General features: G+C 36.8%; 1 protein-coding gene across 1 annotated transcript in view; it reads left to right on the top strand.

Moving 5' to 3' along the window:
* Positions 1-908: 908 nt before the first annotated feature.
* EPM2A (EPM2A glucan phosphatase, laforin) overlaps positions 909-13,901 on the top strand; it is a 124,482-nt gene continuing 111,489 nt past the window's right edge. The window contains exon 1 of the mRNA XM_063605517.1: positions 909-997. The gene's annotated coding sequence lies outside the window, so the exon portion shown is untranslated. The remainder of the gene's footprint in view (positions 998-13,901) is intronic.

Below are 13,901 nucleotides of genomic sequence, written 5' to 3'. Positions count from 1 at the left end.
AGAGAGATATTAATCTCTGCCATTCCATCCAGGATTGGTTGTTTCTAATTTACTGTCTTGCCTGAAGTGAAGGCAGTTTCAAGGATTTCTACTGTTTTCTACTACCTTTTATGTTATGATGATTTTACTCCATGAGTCAAGGAGCCAATCTAAGTTGAGTATTCTTGGGGCCCTCTCCAGAGACAGGGTCAGCTGGTAGCTTCTCTGGTCCTATATTCTGAATACATTACAGCATGTTCATTCCTTTGTCTTTTTATCCCTTTCTAAATACTCCTATTAGGCAATTTCAACTTCTTGCCTCATTCACTATATGCTGTGTTTTTTCCCCAAATCCCAAGGATCCATTCCAATAGTGCATTAGGACTGGCTCCACAAGTCCTTGCTGAGATGCTATATCTTGAGTTACAGGAGAGTGCCCTTCACAATGAGTTCACCCTTATCCAGTTTATATTCTACTCCCTCAATTTCAGGTATATCCTCTCAGTTGCTGCTTATGCATATTAGCCAGGCCATGCAGAATGTTTGGTACATAGTTCGTTTCCTCTCATGGAAGAGCAGTTCATCGCCAGTAAGGCTGTGTTGAGGCATAACCCTAGTAACTGCTGTACAAGCCGTTAGTGGAAGTAAGGACAGATTTTAAAAGTCATGGATGTGCTCCTTTCTTCTGTGTAGAATGACTGGGGTAAATGGCCATATATCCCTTAAGTGGGAAGGAATGGGGAAATCACTATTTAAGTACTTGGCTGTAGCATTACAAAATTCTTCCTTAAGGGGAAGGGGATCTAGCATTCTCTTCAATTGAAGGGCTCTAGTTTTCAGAATAGATTCTGGTTTGGAAATTGAGTAAGAAAACAATTTTCTATTATGGTGACTAATGACTGTCTTCTGCTCTGCTCTTGTTCTTATAGGTTGTACACGTCATGCAACATCTTTGTTGGATGCCTACCCATCTTGCCTCTAAAAACACCATGGCTATTAGATATCACCACAGATATCTGTGAGAAAGAGTTCCTCGGTTATTATTCTGTCTTTGTTATCTATATATTGGATCTTCCTTAAGTGAGACTTCTGCATGATCTCCAAGCAAGGAGAGGCTATCTAGCATGGGGGAGTGGAGGTCTTACATAGCACAGAGGGGTCAGGATAATCTAAAGGTTCAAGATTTTCAAGCACAGAAGACCAGATGTTTCTGTTTCAGGTCTCTGGGTCCCATTTCTTCTTTATGACGACTCTGTATTTGGCATAGGAGAATTGCTGGGGCTGTGAATTTAGCATTATTTGAAATTTAAATACTTCCACAATTAGACCTTGCATCTGATTTTCAGCAGCCTTCCCTCTGGCTATGGCAAAGAGGGTAGGGTCTCTTTCATGCTACAGCTACTACGTAAGTATGGGAACCCAATCTTCCACAAATGAGAGTCTATAGATTTGATACTATACTACTAGGAATGGGATTCTTGTTACTCTATGCCCAGGGAGTTATTCAATTTCTGAATCCCATCCTGAAGATTTGCTCCATAGAGCAATGTATGATATCAATTATTTTAGTTTGAATTATCCCAGAAGCAGATTTTGAAATCAGGATTTAAGTGCATATGGTTTATTTGTGGGATGAAGGCAACCCTAGTAGGAAGGCGAGGAAGATAACCAACTACCACTGTGGACAACTGGAGCTTAACCCCACTAGATAAACTCAGACAGCCAGTGTGAAGCACTCCTCAGTTGTCCCAGCAGAGGAGACGATGGAGCCAGAGTACATTTATACCAATTCCCATCCGTCATTGTTGAAGGGTGCTCTATGGGTATTTTTCAGCACTTCTGGTCCAGTTGCACAACAAAGTGTGCTTTAACAGCAAGTGAAAGCTCCTGGGCAAAGACCTTAGGCATTGAGAGCTGTGTGCATTGAAGTGCTAAAAGCAAGGGCTATGGGTGGGATGCTGACAGCCTCAGCCAAACAAAATCGTATTATAAATGTATATGTGAGAAATAAAACTATAAAGAGAATAAAGAAATGATTATCAAAAAATGGATGTTTTAAATGTTTTAAAATAGATATGAATTATTTAACTTGCTCTAATTATGGTTTGGATTTTCACAAGTAGTTTCTATCTGGCATCTCAAACTATTGAAGCACTGGTTGTATTTTAATGATTAATAAGATATATTGCCAAATTCCAATTTACTGAAGAACAACTTAGTTAAGAAATAAATCAATCTGACTTAAGCCCTTGTGTTATAAACGTAGGCTTCACTGCTTATTTTTATGGCCATGCTTCTGTTTAATTTAGCACATTTATTCCTGAATTCTGAAGATATCAGTCTTATAATCCATATTATTGACAGGTCTTTCCCTCCATTGCCACTATAATCTTTACTATGAAGAGAAAAATTAATGAGCTGTATTTGCCAAGGTTTACCTCTGTGGACGAACTCTCCTCTCTCTTAATGCAAATATAATATTCTAGATACATGTTATATTCTCAGAACCAACCAAACTATTAATAATGTTTGATGATAACGATGATGATAATCAATACTTGCCTAGTGTTTTTATTTGCCAGACACTGCTCTATGCACTTTCCCATATATCATTTAATGTCCATATAAATCTGGTAAAGTAGGTTCATTTTTGTTCACATATTTTAAGTGAAGAGACTGAGATCTGGAGAGTTTAAGTAACTCTACCAAGATTACTTAGCCAGGGATAATAAAACAATAGAAAGAGGTTGAATCAGCTTATCCCAAGAAAGGGACGATATAGATTAATGTAACCAAAGCACAGAAAGGTCAGGGGAAGCATTGACCTCAGGAAAAAAAAAATGATTCACATCCTTGAATACTGAGATGATTCTGTCTCTTGTATTTGCTTCTTTCAATGTGTTAGCTCCATTTTTTCAGCCAAGTTGTCCCCATGAGGCTGGAAAGTTGGCTGCAAGTAGCACTCAGTTTTGGTTGTAGTCTGATATTTTAAACACTTTTCTTCTCCAGTTGAGGGAGGAATCTTACCGTGCCAGCTTAGGTCATGTGCCCATTCCATTAATCAGGGGTCAAAAAACTAAAGCTTGCACCTATTTTTGTAATAAAGCTTTATTGTAACACAACCATGCTCAATCCCTTACATTTTGTATATGGTTGCATTCGTAGTGAAAAGGCTGAGTTGGGTAGTTGCAACAGCAGTCATATAGCCTGCAACACCTAAAATACTTACTATCTGGCTCTTTACAGAAAAAGTTTGCTGACCCCTATCTCAGGTCAACAACTATGGCAACTTGGTCACAGCTCTTCATATTGTTCCCACTTCATTTGAGTCAAGTGCATGGTTGTTGATACATGGGTTGACATTTTGCCCTCCAAAATGTCTTTAAAAAGAGTACAATGTGATTCAGCCTTCAATCTGAAAACTTTTTGGGTTTTTAGAGGCAATGAATCAGCAAAGTGTAAAATTTATATTATTGGAGCAAATATTTATCATTGGTGAAAAGACTATCGTTCCACATTTTCTTACAAGCAGTATCCAAGTGATTTATTGGACCTGAGAAAGACTGCCACAAGTAGATGAAGCAGAATTGTTTTGTGACTAAGATATTTGAAATACATTTCATAAGGTTATAATTACCATTGAGAGTGATTACTCTTATAAACCTGGGCATAGTAAATTGAAACTTCTTCAAAATATTCATTGTTTTAGATGCCATTAGGAATATTTGTGATACATGGGAGGAGGTCAAAATATCAACATTAACAGAATTTTGGAACAACGTGGTTACAACCCTCACAGGTGATTTAAAGAGCTCAAGACTTCAGTGGAGGAAATTACTGAAGATGTGGTGAAAATAACAAGAGAACTGGATTCAGAAGTGGGGCCTGAAAACATGACTGAACTGTTGTAATCTCATGATAAAACTTGAACAAATGTAGAGTTGGTTCTCTGGATGAGCAAAGAAAGTGGTTTTTTGAGATGGAGTCTACTCCTGGTGAGGATGCTATAAACATTGTTGAAATGACAACAAATGATTTAAAATATCATATAAACATCTTTAATAAAATAGTCGCAGAATTTGAGAAGATTGACTACAAGTTTGAAGGGAGTGGTATTGTGGGGAAAATGCTATCAAACAGCATTGCATGTACAGAGAAATCTTTCATGAAAAGTCCAGCAATGTGGCAAATTTCATTGCCGCCTTGTTTTAAGAAATTGCCACAGCCATCCCAGCCTTTGATAACTATCAGCCTTATTTGTTAGCAGATCAACATCAAGGCAAGAAACTCCACTGGGAAAAAGACTATAACTGGCTAAGGGCTCAGATGATTGTTACCAATTTTTAGCAATAAACCATTTTTAAATGAAGGCATGTACTTTTTTTAGACACAAAGCTATTGCCTGCTAAAGAGACTAAAATGTAGTATAAATATGACTTTTATATGCACCGGGGAACCAAAAAATTTGCATGACCTGCTTTGTTGTGATAGTCACTTTATTGTGCTGCTTTGGAACCAAATCCACAATATCTCCAAGGTATACTGGTACACTTAATCTGGATCATAATTTAGCCATGACCATGACCCCCTTTTTTAGTGCTTCCTTGTACATAGCTCATTATCCATTTGTAAATTTTTTTTTCTTTTAAAATAATTTTAAACTTGGAAAAAAGTTGGAAGAATTGCTCAAAAAACTTCTGAATGCTCTTTTCCCAGATCCTCTAACCAGCAATGTTTTGTGCATTTGCTATACAATTATCTTCTCTCTTTTAATATTTTTCTCTTTATGTGATTATGTGTATGTATTGGATAAATTTATATTAAATATATATGTGCCCATAATATAATACTACATACATATTATGAATATACCTTATAAATATATGCTATATATAATATATCCTAATATGACAAATACATATCATATATGCATATCATATATACATAAATTTTATGAATTTTAGGAAACTATTTGAGAATAGTTCACCAAAAATTTTTAATGCATATGTATTAGGGTTTTCTAGAGGGACAGTAATAACAGGATATATATATATGAAAGGGAGTTTATTAAGGAGTATTGACTCACACAATCACAAGGTAAAGTCCCACAATAGGCTGTCAGCAAGCTGAGGAGCAAAGAAGCCAGTCTGAGCTCCAGAACCTCAAAAGTAGTGAAGTCGACAGTGTAGCCTTCAGTCTGTGGCCAAAGGCCTGCGAGCCCCTGGCAAATGACTGGTGTAAGTCTAAGAGTCCAGAAGCTAAAGAAGTTAGAGTCCGATGTTTGAGGGCAGAAAGCATCCAGCATGGGAGAAAGATGAAGGCCGGAAGACTCAGCCAGTTCAGTCCTTCCATGTTCCTCTGCCTGCTTTTATCCTAGCCGCCCTGGCAGCTGATTAGATGGTGCCCACCCAGATTGAGGGTAGGTCTGCCTCTCCCAGTCCACTGACTCAAATGTTAATGTCTTTTGGCAACACCCTCACAGACACACCCAGGAACAATACTTTGCATCCTTCAATCCAATGAAGTTGACATTCAATATTAACCATCACAGTGCATTTCCTAATAGAAAAGGGCATACTCTTACATGACTTTTGTACAATCTTCAAAATTAGGAAACTTAACATCAATACAATACTATTATCTAACCTGTAGTTCTTTTACATTTTTACTGGGAGGCCCAATATGGCATTTTTTTTTTTTTTCTGGCTCAGGATCCAATTTGGAATCATAAATCTTATTTAGTTGTCATGTCTTTTTTTGTCTTCATCAAGATGAGTCCCTCAGCCTTGGTTTGTCTCTTGTGGTATTGCCATTTCTAAAAAGCATAGATTTATTCATTATATCTCTCAATTTGGGTTTGACTGATGCTTTCTCATGAAAACATCAGAATATCCATGTTGGGAAGAAATACATAGAGTTCTCCTTACTTTATATTATATGATACTGAAATCTTTTCCCAGAATATAGAGGGTATCTGTAGAGTAGCCAGTGTTCTTGTAGGAAGTGTGGAGCTAGCATTCTGCCAATCAAGGATAATCTCACTGGATATGTCGGATGAGCCAATTGCATGCTTATTCTGCAGGAATCTGACTGAGAGACATTCAAGACAAAGTTATGCATAGCAAGAGCAATAGAAGGCAAAAGAGAAAATAGCTGACTGATACTCAAAGGCAGAACACCAGAGGAGAGATCAAAGGTGGCCAGTTTCTCAGAAGACAATAATTAGAGTTGTGGAGACACCAGAACCACTTTCAGATCTAATACGACAATTGTTGTATTTTAAACAATATTTTGGTTCTGTGTCTTTGTGAGGCCTTCTTGTCTCTGTTTCACATAAAGCTGTAGTAGCTGAGATAATCTAATTGTGTCTCTCTTCCCTCTACATTGAGAATCAAAATGATTCAAATAGATGAGGGCTATGACTTGTGGGATCTTATAATATCAAATAGCATTGTCAATGATAGAGGAAAATAATCAAACATTTATAAAGATGTATTACTTTATTTTTTGTTGAAGTATAATTCACATAACAGAAAATTTATATTTTTAAAGTGTACAATTCAGTATTTTTTGGTGCATTCACTGTGTTGTACAATAATCTCCACAATTTAATTTCAGAACATTTCCATTACTCCAAAAAGAAATTCCATATATATATATGCATAATTAGTCACAATTTCTCTCTTCCCTCATCTTCTGGCAACCCTCAAATCAACTTTCTACATGTATTTGCCTATTCTGGAAACTTCACATAAATGGAATAATACATTATGTGGCTTTTTGTGTCTGGTTTCTTTCACTTACCGTAATGTTTTCAAGTTTCATTCATGTTGCACCATGTAACATACCTCATTTGTTTTTATGGCTGAATAGTTTCTTTTATTAAATGTATATATCACATTTTGTTTATCCATTCATCATTGACAGACGTGAGTTGTTTCAACTTTGGGCTACTATAAATAATGCTGTTACGAACTTTCATGTACAAGATTTTGTGGAAACATTTCTTTTCAATTCTCTTGGGTATTTACCAGTGAGGGGAATTGCTTGGTCATGTGGTAATTTTATGTTTAACTTTGTAAGAAACTTCCAGACTCTTGCCATGCAGTGGCATCATTTATGCTCCTACCAGCAATGTAGGAGGGTTTCAATTTATCCACATTCTCACCAATACTTCTTATTATTCTTTTAAGAAAATTATAGCCATTCTAGTGGGTGTTAAATGGTATCTCATTGTGGTTTTGGTATGCATTTTCCTAATGATTAATGATGTTGAGCATCTTTCCATGTGTTAAATGGCCATTTGTATTTTTTTTTGGAGAAATATCTATTCAGATCATTTGTCTTCATTTTAATCAGGTGCTCTTTATGTTGTTGAGTTGCAAGAGTCCTTTATATATTCTAGATAGTAGACTCTTATCAAATATGTGTGATTGGCAAACATTTTCTCCCATTCTGTGGGTTGTCTTCTTACTTTCTTGATGGTGTCCTTTTTAAATTTTGATGAAGTTCAACTTATTTGTTTTTAATTTTGTTGCTTATGCGTTTGGTATCATATCTAAAATAACCCATTGCCTAATCCAAGATCATGCAGATTTATAGCTATTTTCCTACTAAGAGTTTTATAGTTTTAATTCTTACAGTTAGGTCTCTGAACTATTTTGAGTTAAATTTTGTGTATGATATGAAGTAGGGATCCAAATTTATTAGTTTGCACATGGATATCCAGTTGTCCCCGCACCATGCATTGACTCATCCAGTTGAAGCAGTTAAAGCACTATTTCCCCACAGAATGATCTTTGCACCTTTGTCAAAACTCAATTAACCATAACTGTATGGGTTGATTTTTGGACTCTCAATTCTATTCTATTGGTCCATTTGTCTATCTTTATGCCAGTATCACACTATCTTGATTGCTGTAACTTTGTATTAAGTTTTGAAATTGGGAGATATATGCCCTGCAACTTTGTTCTTCTTTTTCAAGATGATTTTGGCTACTCTGGGACCCTTGAATTTCCAGATGCATTTTAAGATCTGGTTGCTCATTTCTGCAAAATAGGCAGTTGGAGTTTTGTGTTAAATCTGTCAAATAATTTCAGGTGTACTGCTCAAATCTTATTAAATTTTCTGTTCCATGAACATGGGATATCTTTTCATTTATTTAGATTTCTTCATTTTTTTTTCAGTAATATTTCAACTACTGTTTTGTTGTTTTTAGTGTACAAGTCCTACACTTTGGTTAGACTATTTTTAGTATATTTGAAATAGCATTTAGTTTGTATCCTACAAATTTGCTGAATTCATTTATTATTTGTTTTTCTATGTGTGTAGACAGATGTATTGCTTTAAAGAAAAATTAGGACCAGATTGTTTGGCTTTCACATTTGTGCCTCACCACAATTAATCACAATGAAATAGTTCTGTGCGTTTTCTGAAGGAATAGAGGAAACAAACTTTTCCCTTCTATCACTATCTTTATACTAGAGCTAAATGAATTACTATTATCTCACCTCTCATTGTCTCCAGGGACTTACAAGTAATCCAGTGGCCACAGAGAAGAGAAACTGAATTATTAAGATTCCTACTTTCATTTTTGTGTATATTTCACAAACATAAAAATGTTAAAATTCTATGTTCTCTAGAAGATGAGAATTTAGCCAGAGTTTTCAAAGGATAAAATTGGACAAAAGTTTAGATAAATTAACTTACATTTCTGAAATTTAGGAGAGTCTATACCCACGTCAAATCAAGTAACTGAATGGCATCACTCAAGATGAAAAGAAAACAATGATTCAAAGTGGAAATACAAACACTGTAAAAAAAAGTAGCATTATAAAAATCTTATTGTAAATTTGCAGCTAAGTAGATTCCAGAGAAATGCAAAACGTTATTCCAAAATTATAGAAAACTCTATATTTACATGTTCAACTCAAGTAGATAATAAAATAACATTTATATCAAAACTTCTGTTTTAAAAGTATGAACTTAAGAGCATAATGCCTGTGAATTTAGTTAAAAAATTAAATGAACAACTTTAATCTAAAATAACATGTAGAGTTTTATATTTTATGTTTAAATTTGTATGAGTGTTTGAGTGTTTATCTCTATCTACCTACCTACCTATCATCTATCTCTACTCTCTATCATCTATCTATCCATTTATTCCTCCATTATCTACCTAGCTATTTATCCATCTATTTTTCTATTTATTCATCTACTATAAGTCTAAGGCTGGTTAGTAAATTGTATGCTTTTAAAAAGGTACATCTCACCACTCTACATTTAGCATTTTTCTGGTCACCAACATGTATGTTCAGCCCCTTCCCCCACTTTCTCCTTAAGAAAGGTAGATCCCTTTTGTAATACTTCTTGTGAATCTGAAACTGCCTCCTACTGTTTTTGCTCCCTGATGTGGATGATGGTATTACAATTCACAAATATTTGCTGCCCTTTTCAGGAATAGCTTTATATTTTCCTGAATAATTGAATAACAACTTGGCCATGTGACTTGCTCTAACGATGAAATATGAGTGTAATTGCCTTGCATCACTTCAAAGCAAAATCTTTAAGAGCCATCTTTTTTTTTCTTTTTCCTCTGTCTCAATGACCCACAAAATTCTAGCTAGAGGCTTCTATTTTATCCACCACGGCCCTGGAGTGAATATGATATAAGGCAGAGATACAGCCAGCCCAAGATGGGCATGTGATATGATCGAGACATAAAACTCTTGTGATTGTTAAATCATGGATTTTTTGGGGACATTTGTTGCCAAAATATAACTTAATCCTGACTGATACACCTAGTGTTTCAGCCTTTTTCAAAAAAGCTGCTTGGCATACAGAGAAAGAGAATATGGGGTGGGGAATGATTTGCTCTTTGGAAGTTGGGAGGAGAGATTCCTTTCAAGTGAGTGGGTATGTGCTGGCTCTCCCCTGGTAAACAGGTGAAGGATAAATGATAGGTAAAGGGTGAGTAGGTAAAGGGCAAATAGGTAAAGGGCAGCTTCAAGATCAATCCCTACCTACCACTGGATCCCTAGAGTGGCCGTTGTCCACCTAGAAGGTAAAAAAACATGTACTGAGGATGACCTACCTACTGAGCACATGGACCATGATTTTTACTTTGGTGAAAAATGCCAAAGATGCTCTTCCATTTTCGGACAGGGGTGACTTGGAAAGAAGGTAGCATAATAAATTCTCCTGCTTCTAAAAGTTTTAAGACTGCTCTTCAACAGTATCCCAGGACGATGTTACTCCTTGGAATATCCCAAGGAGGAGAATGGGGTTAAAAATACTGATTGTGCATGCAACCATTGCTTTTAGAGTGGTAGAGAATATTCTGAAAAAGCTCTATGATTATATTGTTCGCAAAACCAAAATATCACTGACATCTTTTCTTGAATCGAATTATTCTTCTCAGTCATGGATTGTGTATTTCTGGTGCATGTATCATGGACACTTGAGGGTAACTCATAGTCTTTCAAAGAAAGGAGTAAGGATGAAGAGACTGGGTAAACATCTCTCTCCGACAATCCTTCATATTTTAGGAATTCAAATTTATAGATGAAAACAAACTGATCAACTTATAAAACAGCCTCAGTTTTCTTGTACATCAAAGAGGCTCGAGCACAGAGGTTCTTTGTGCTCTTTAAAATCTGCAGTTCTTAATACAATAGATTTTTCTTTGAATTTTCTAGCCCAGGTACACCTAATTATATTGACTAAATATTAATAACCATTAATCTGGTGAAATCAATTATGCTTCCATTTATTTTATGGAAGAATTTCAAAATTAAATCATAGAATCGATTGCTACTCCAACTTGGACATGCAAACTTAATTAAACCACAGAACTTTTTTTTCAGGTGAATTTAGTGCCCCTGCAATGTAGTCACTACAGTGCAGTTAGAGCTGGACATTTGCCAGAAATAAAAGATTCTGCGAAATCAATCCTTTCCTCAGAGTAATAATAAATCACAATTTCTAAAAAGAATGTTGCTGTTTCCCAAAGATATTTACTTATAAAAAACAGTCTCATGTATCTAACCTAATACTGAAAAGATTTGATGACTGAATGAGATTATTAAATACGTATTAGTCTTGCAATGATTGAAATTGTTTGCCTGGCAAGCATGTGGGTGCATGTACTCACATACTCACTCCTGAAGGTAACAGCAAACAGATTATAACAATTTACAATGTGCTGATTTCTGTGGTTGTGAAATAGTATAATGGAACTCATGTTTTCATATTAAAGTGAGGTGTATGAAATGGTTCATCTCTTGATTTTAGTAAGTTTGATATTATCTCTTTGGACATTAAACATCCAAGACATATTTACTTCTTTTCTTTTCCAGTTCTTCTTCATAGAACTACTATAACATCTTTGTCTTTTTACCTATTGTCTTTGTAACAAATAGTGTTATGTGAAACATGTAAAGTACCTAATTAGTCTAAAATGTATTTGAGTAAGCCAAAATGTATGTTTGCATATAATTAAATTGGAGTAACAATTTTAGAGATCTGTATTCTTTTGTTTTTACTCTAAAATTACATACTTTAAAATTTCCTGCCTCTGCTTTTGTTGATGCAGGTACCTGACTTGGAATACAGCTTCCTTCTACCTTCATTCCTTTCTTGTTTTTTGCCTGTCCCAAATTCTGGTTGCAAGCCCTTTGTTATGTGAGATCAGACCCAACCTTCTCACATAGAGAAATGTTGAGAGGATTAAATGAGATAAAGTAGGTAAGATAGCCCAGTGCCTAGCACTTAGTAGATAAAAGCTCAATAAATGGAAAGTTACTAGTATTATTACATATTGTTTAAAAAGTATCTGAGCTTTAGCCTTAAAGTGCCAGGTTGACTGCATGTCCTGCATGCTGGAGTACTCCATTGGGGTCACCGCAGAGTTATGTTATTCTTTATAAGATTATTTGTGCCTTGGTGTATTTTATTATTTACTATTGATTGAGGCCAACCCCCAAAGTTATGTATGAAATCTTGTAGGTGTTTATCTGTTAAAGGTGCAAGGGATTCCTATCTGGTAAAAAAGATATATCCAAATGTTACAGTTTAATTGCCCAGTAGGAAGTTAATCAATTTTGTATCTAACCTAGTAATTGTCTAGCATTCTTTCAGTGCCTACATACATTGTATTTAAAATTCTCTTTGAATCAGCTTTACCATCCTGCTGGTTCTCTCATTAATTTACATACATGAGAGTCATTTTAGAAAATTATACTTTACTTAGGTTCTAGTGCATGCTTGGACAAGTGTATATATCTGAGTAAATAGCTGTGTCCACTAGTTAAATATGGGTACGCTACCTCCCTCTACACTATTTTTGCATTTCCAGGGAATCCACAAATTTCTAGTTAAGAACTAGAGTTTAGGGGAAGCCCAGGGTCATTACTCAACTTCTGGTGTATCCTTTCTCTCACACTGAAGGTCAATAGGGTTTCACCGAAGACTTCCCATTTCCAGTTACTACCAACTCTTATCTTCCTCTCTGGGCTCTCTTCTTCTTCCAGCTGATGGTGAAGAAAAAGAATGTTTCAAACTTACCTTCTGCCTGCAGCCCAGTTTTATGTTGAAAATACTTTTAATATAACACACATACAGTGGTTAGGAAAAATAAGCACAGAGTGAATTACAGAGGGTTCAAGTTCTTAAAAAGTACTAGTCTTTTTCAGCACCATCAGGTAATTTATATTCTTCTCTAAACTGGTTATTCTAGTTAGCAATTCTCATAACCTTTTTTCAAGGTTCTTAGCTTCCTCGCATTGGGTTAGAACATGCTCCTTTAGCTCAGAAAAGTTTGTTATTACCCGCCTTCTGAAGCCTACTTCTGTCAATTCATCAAACTCATTCTCCATCCAGTTTTGTTTCCTTGCTGGTGAGGAGCTGTGATCCTTTGGAGGAAGAGAGGCATTCTGGTTTTTGGAATTTTCAGAATTTTTGCACTGGTTTTTCCTCATCTCCGTGGATTTATCTACCTTTGGTCTTTCATGTTGGTGACCTTCAGATGAGGTTTCTGTGTGAACAACCTTTTTGTTGATGTTGATGCTATTCCCTTCTGTTAGTCTTCCTTCTAACAGTCAGGCCCCTCTGCTGCAGGTCTGCTGGAGTTTGCTGAAGGTCCACTCCAGACCCTGTTTGCCTGGGTATCACTAGTGGAGGCTGCACAAGAGCAAAGATTGCTGCCTGTTCCTTCCTCTGGAAGCTTTGTCCCAGAGGGGCACCCGCCAGATGCCACCCGGAGCTCTCCTGTATGAGGTGTCTGTCGACCCCTGCTGGGAGGTGTCTCCCAGTCAGGAGGCATGGGGGTCAGGGACCGACTTGAGGAGGCAGTCTGTCCCTCAGCAGAGCTTGAGTGCTGTGCTGGGAGATCCGCTGCTCTCTTCAGAGACCTCAAGCAGGAACGTTTAAGTCTGCTGAAGCTGTGCCCACAGGTGCTCCTTCCCCCAGGTGCTCTGTCTCAGTGAGATGGGAGTTTTATCTATCAGTCTCTGACTGGGGCTGCTGCTTTTCTTTCAGAGGTGCCTTGCCCAGAGAGGAGGGATCTAGAGAGGCAGTCTGGCTACAGTGGCTTTGCTGAGCTGTGGTGGGCTCTGCCCAGTTTGAACCTCCCGGTGGCAGTTTTTTACACTATGAGGGGAAAACTGCCTACTGAAGCCGCAGTAATGGCAGACGCCCCTCTCCCCACCAAGTTCAAGCATCCCAGGTTGACTTCAGGCTGTGCTGACTTCGCTGCTGTGCTGGCAGCGAGAATTTCAAGCCAGTGAATCTTAACTTGCTGGGCTCCGTAGGGGTGGCATCCACTAAGCTAGAACACTTGGCTCCCTGGCTTCAACCCCCTTTCCAGGGGAGTGAACAGTTGTGTCTCGCTGGCATTCCAGGCACCACTGGGATAAGAAAAAAAA

The sequence above is a fragment of the Pan paniscus genome, chromosome 5, assembly GCF_029289425.2.
Source record: "Pan paniscus chromosome 5, NHGRI_mPanPan1-v2.0_pri, whole genome shotgun sequence".
NCBI lineage: Eukaryota > Metazoa > Chordata > Mammalia > Primates > Hominidae > Pan > Pan paniscus.
Note: the sequence above shows the minus strand (reverse complement) of the source record. Positions and strands in the feature narration are given on the sequence as shown.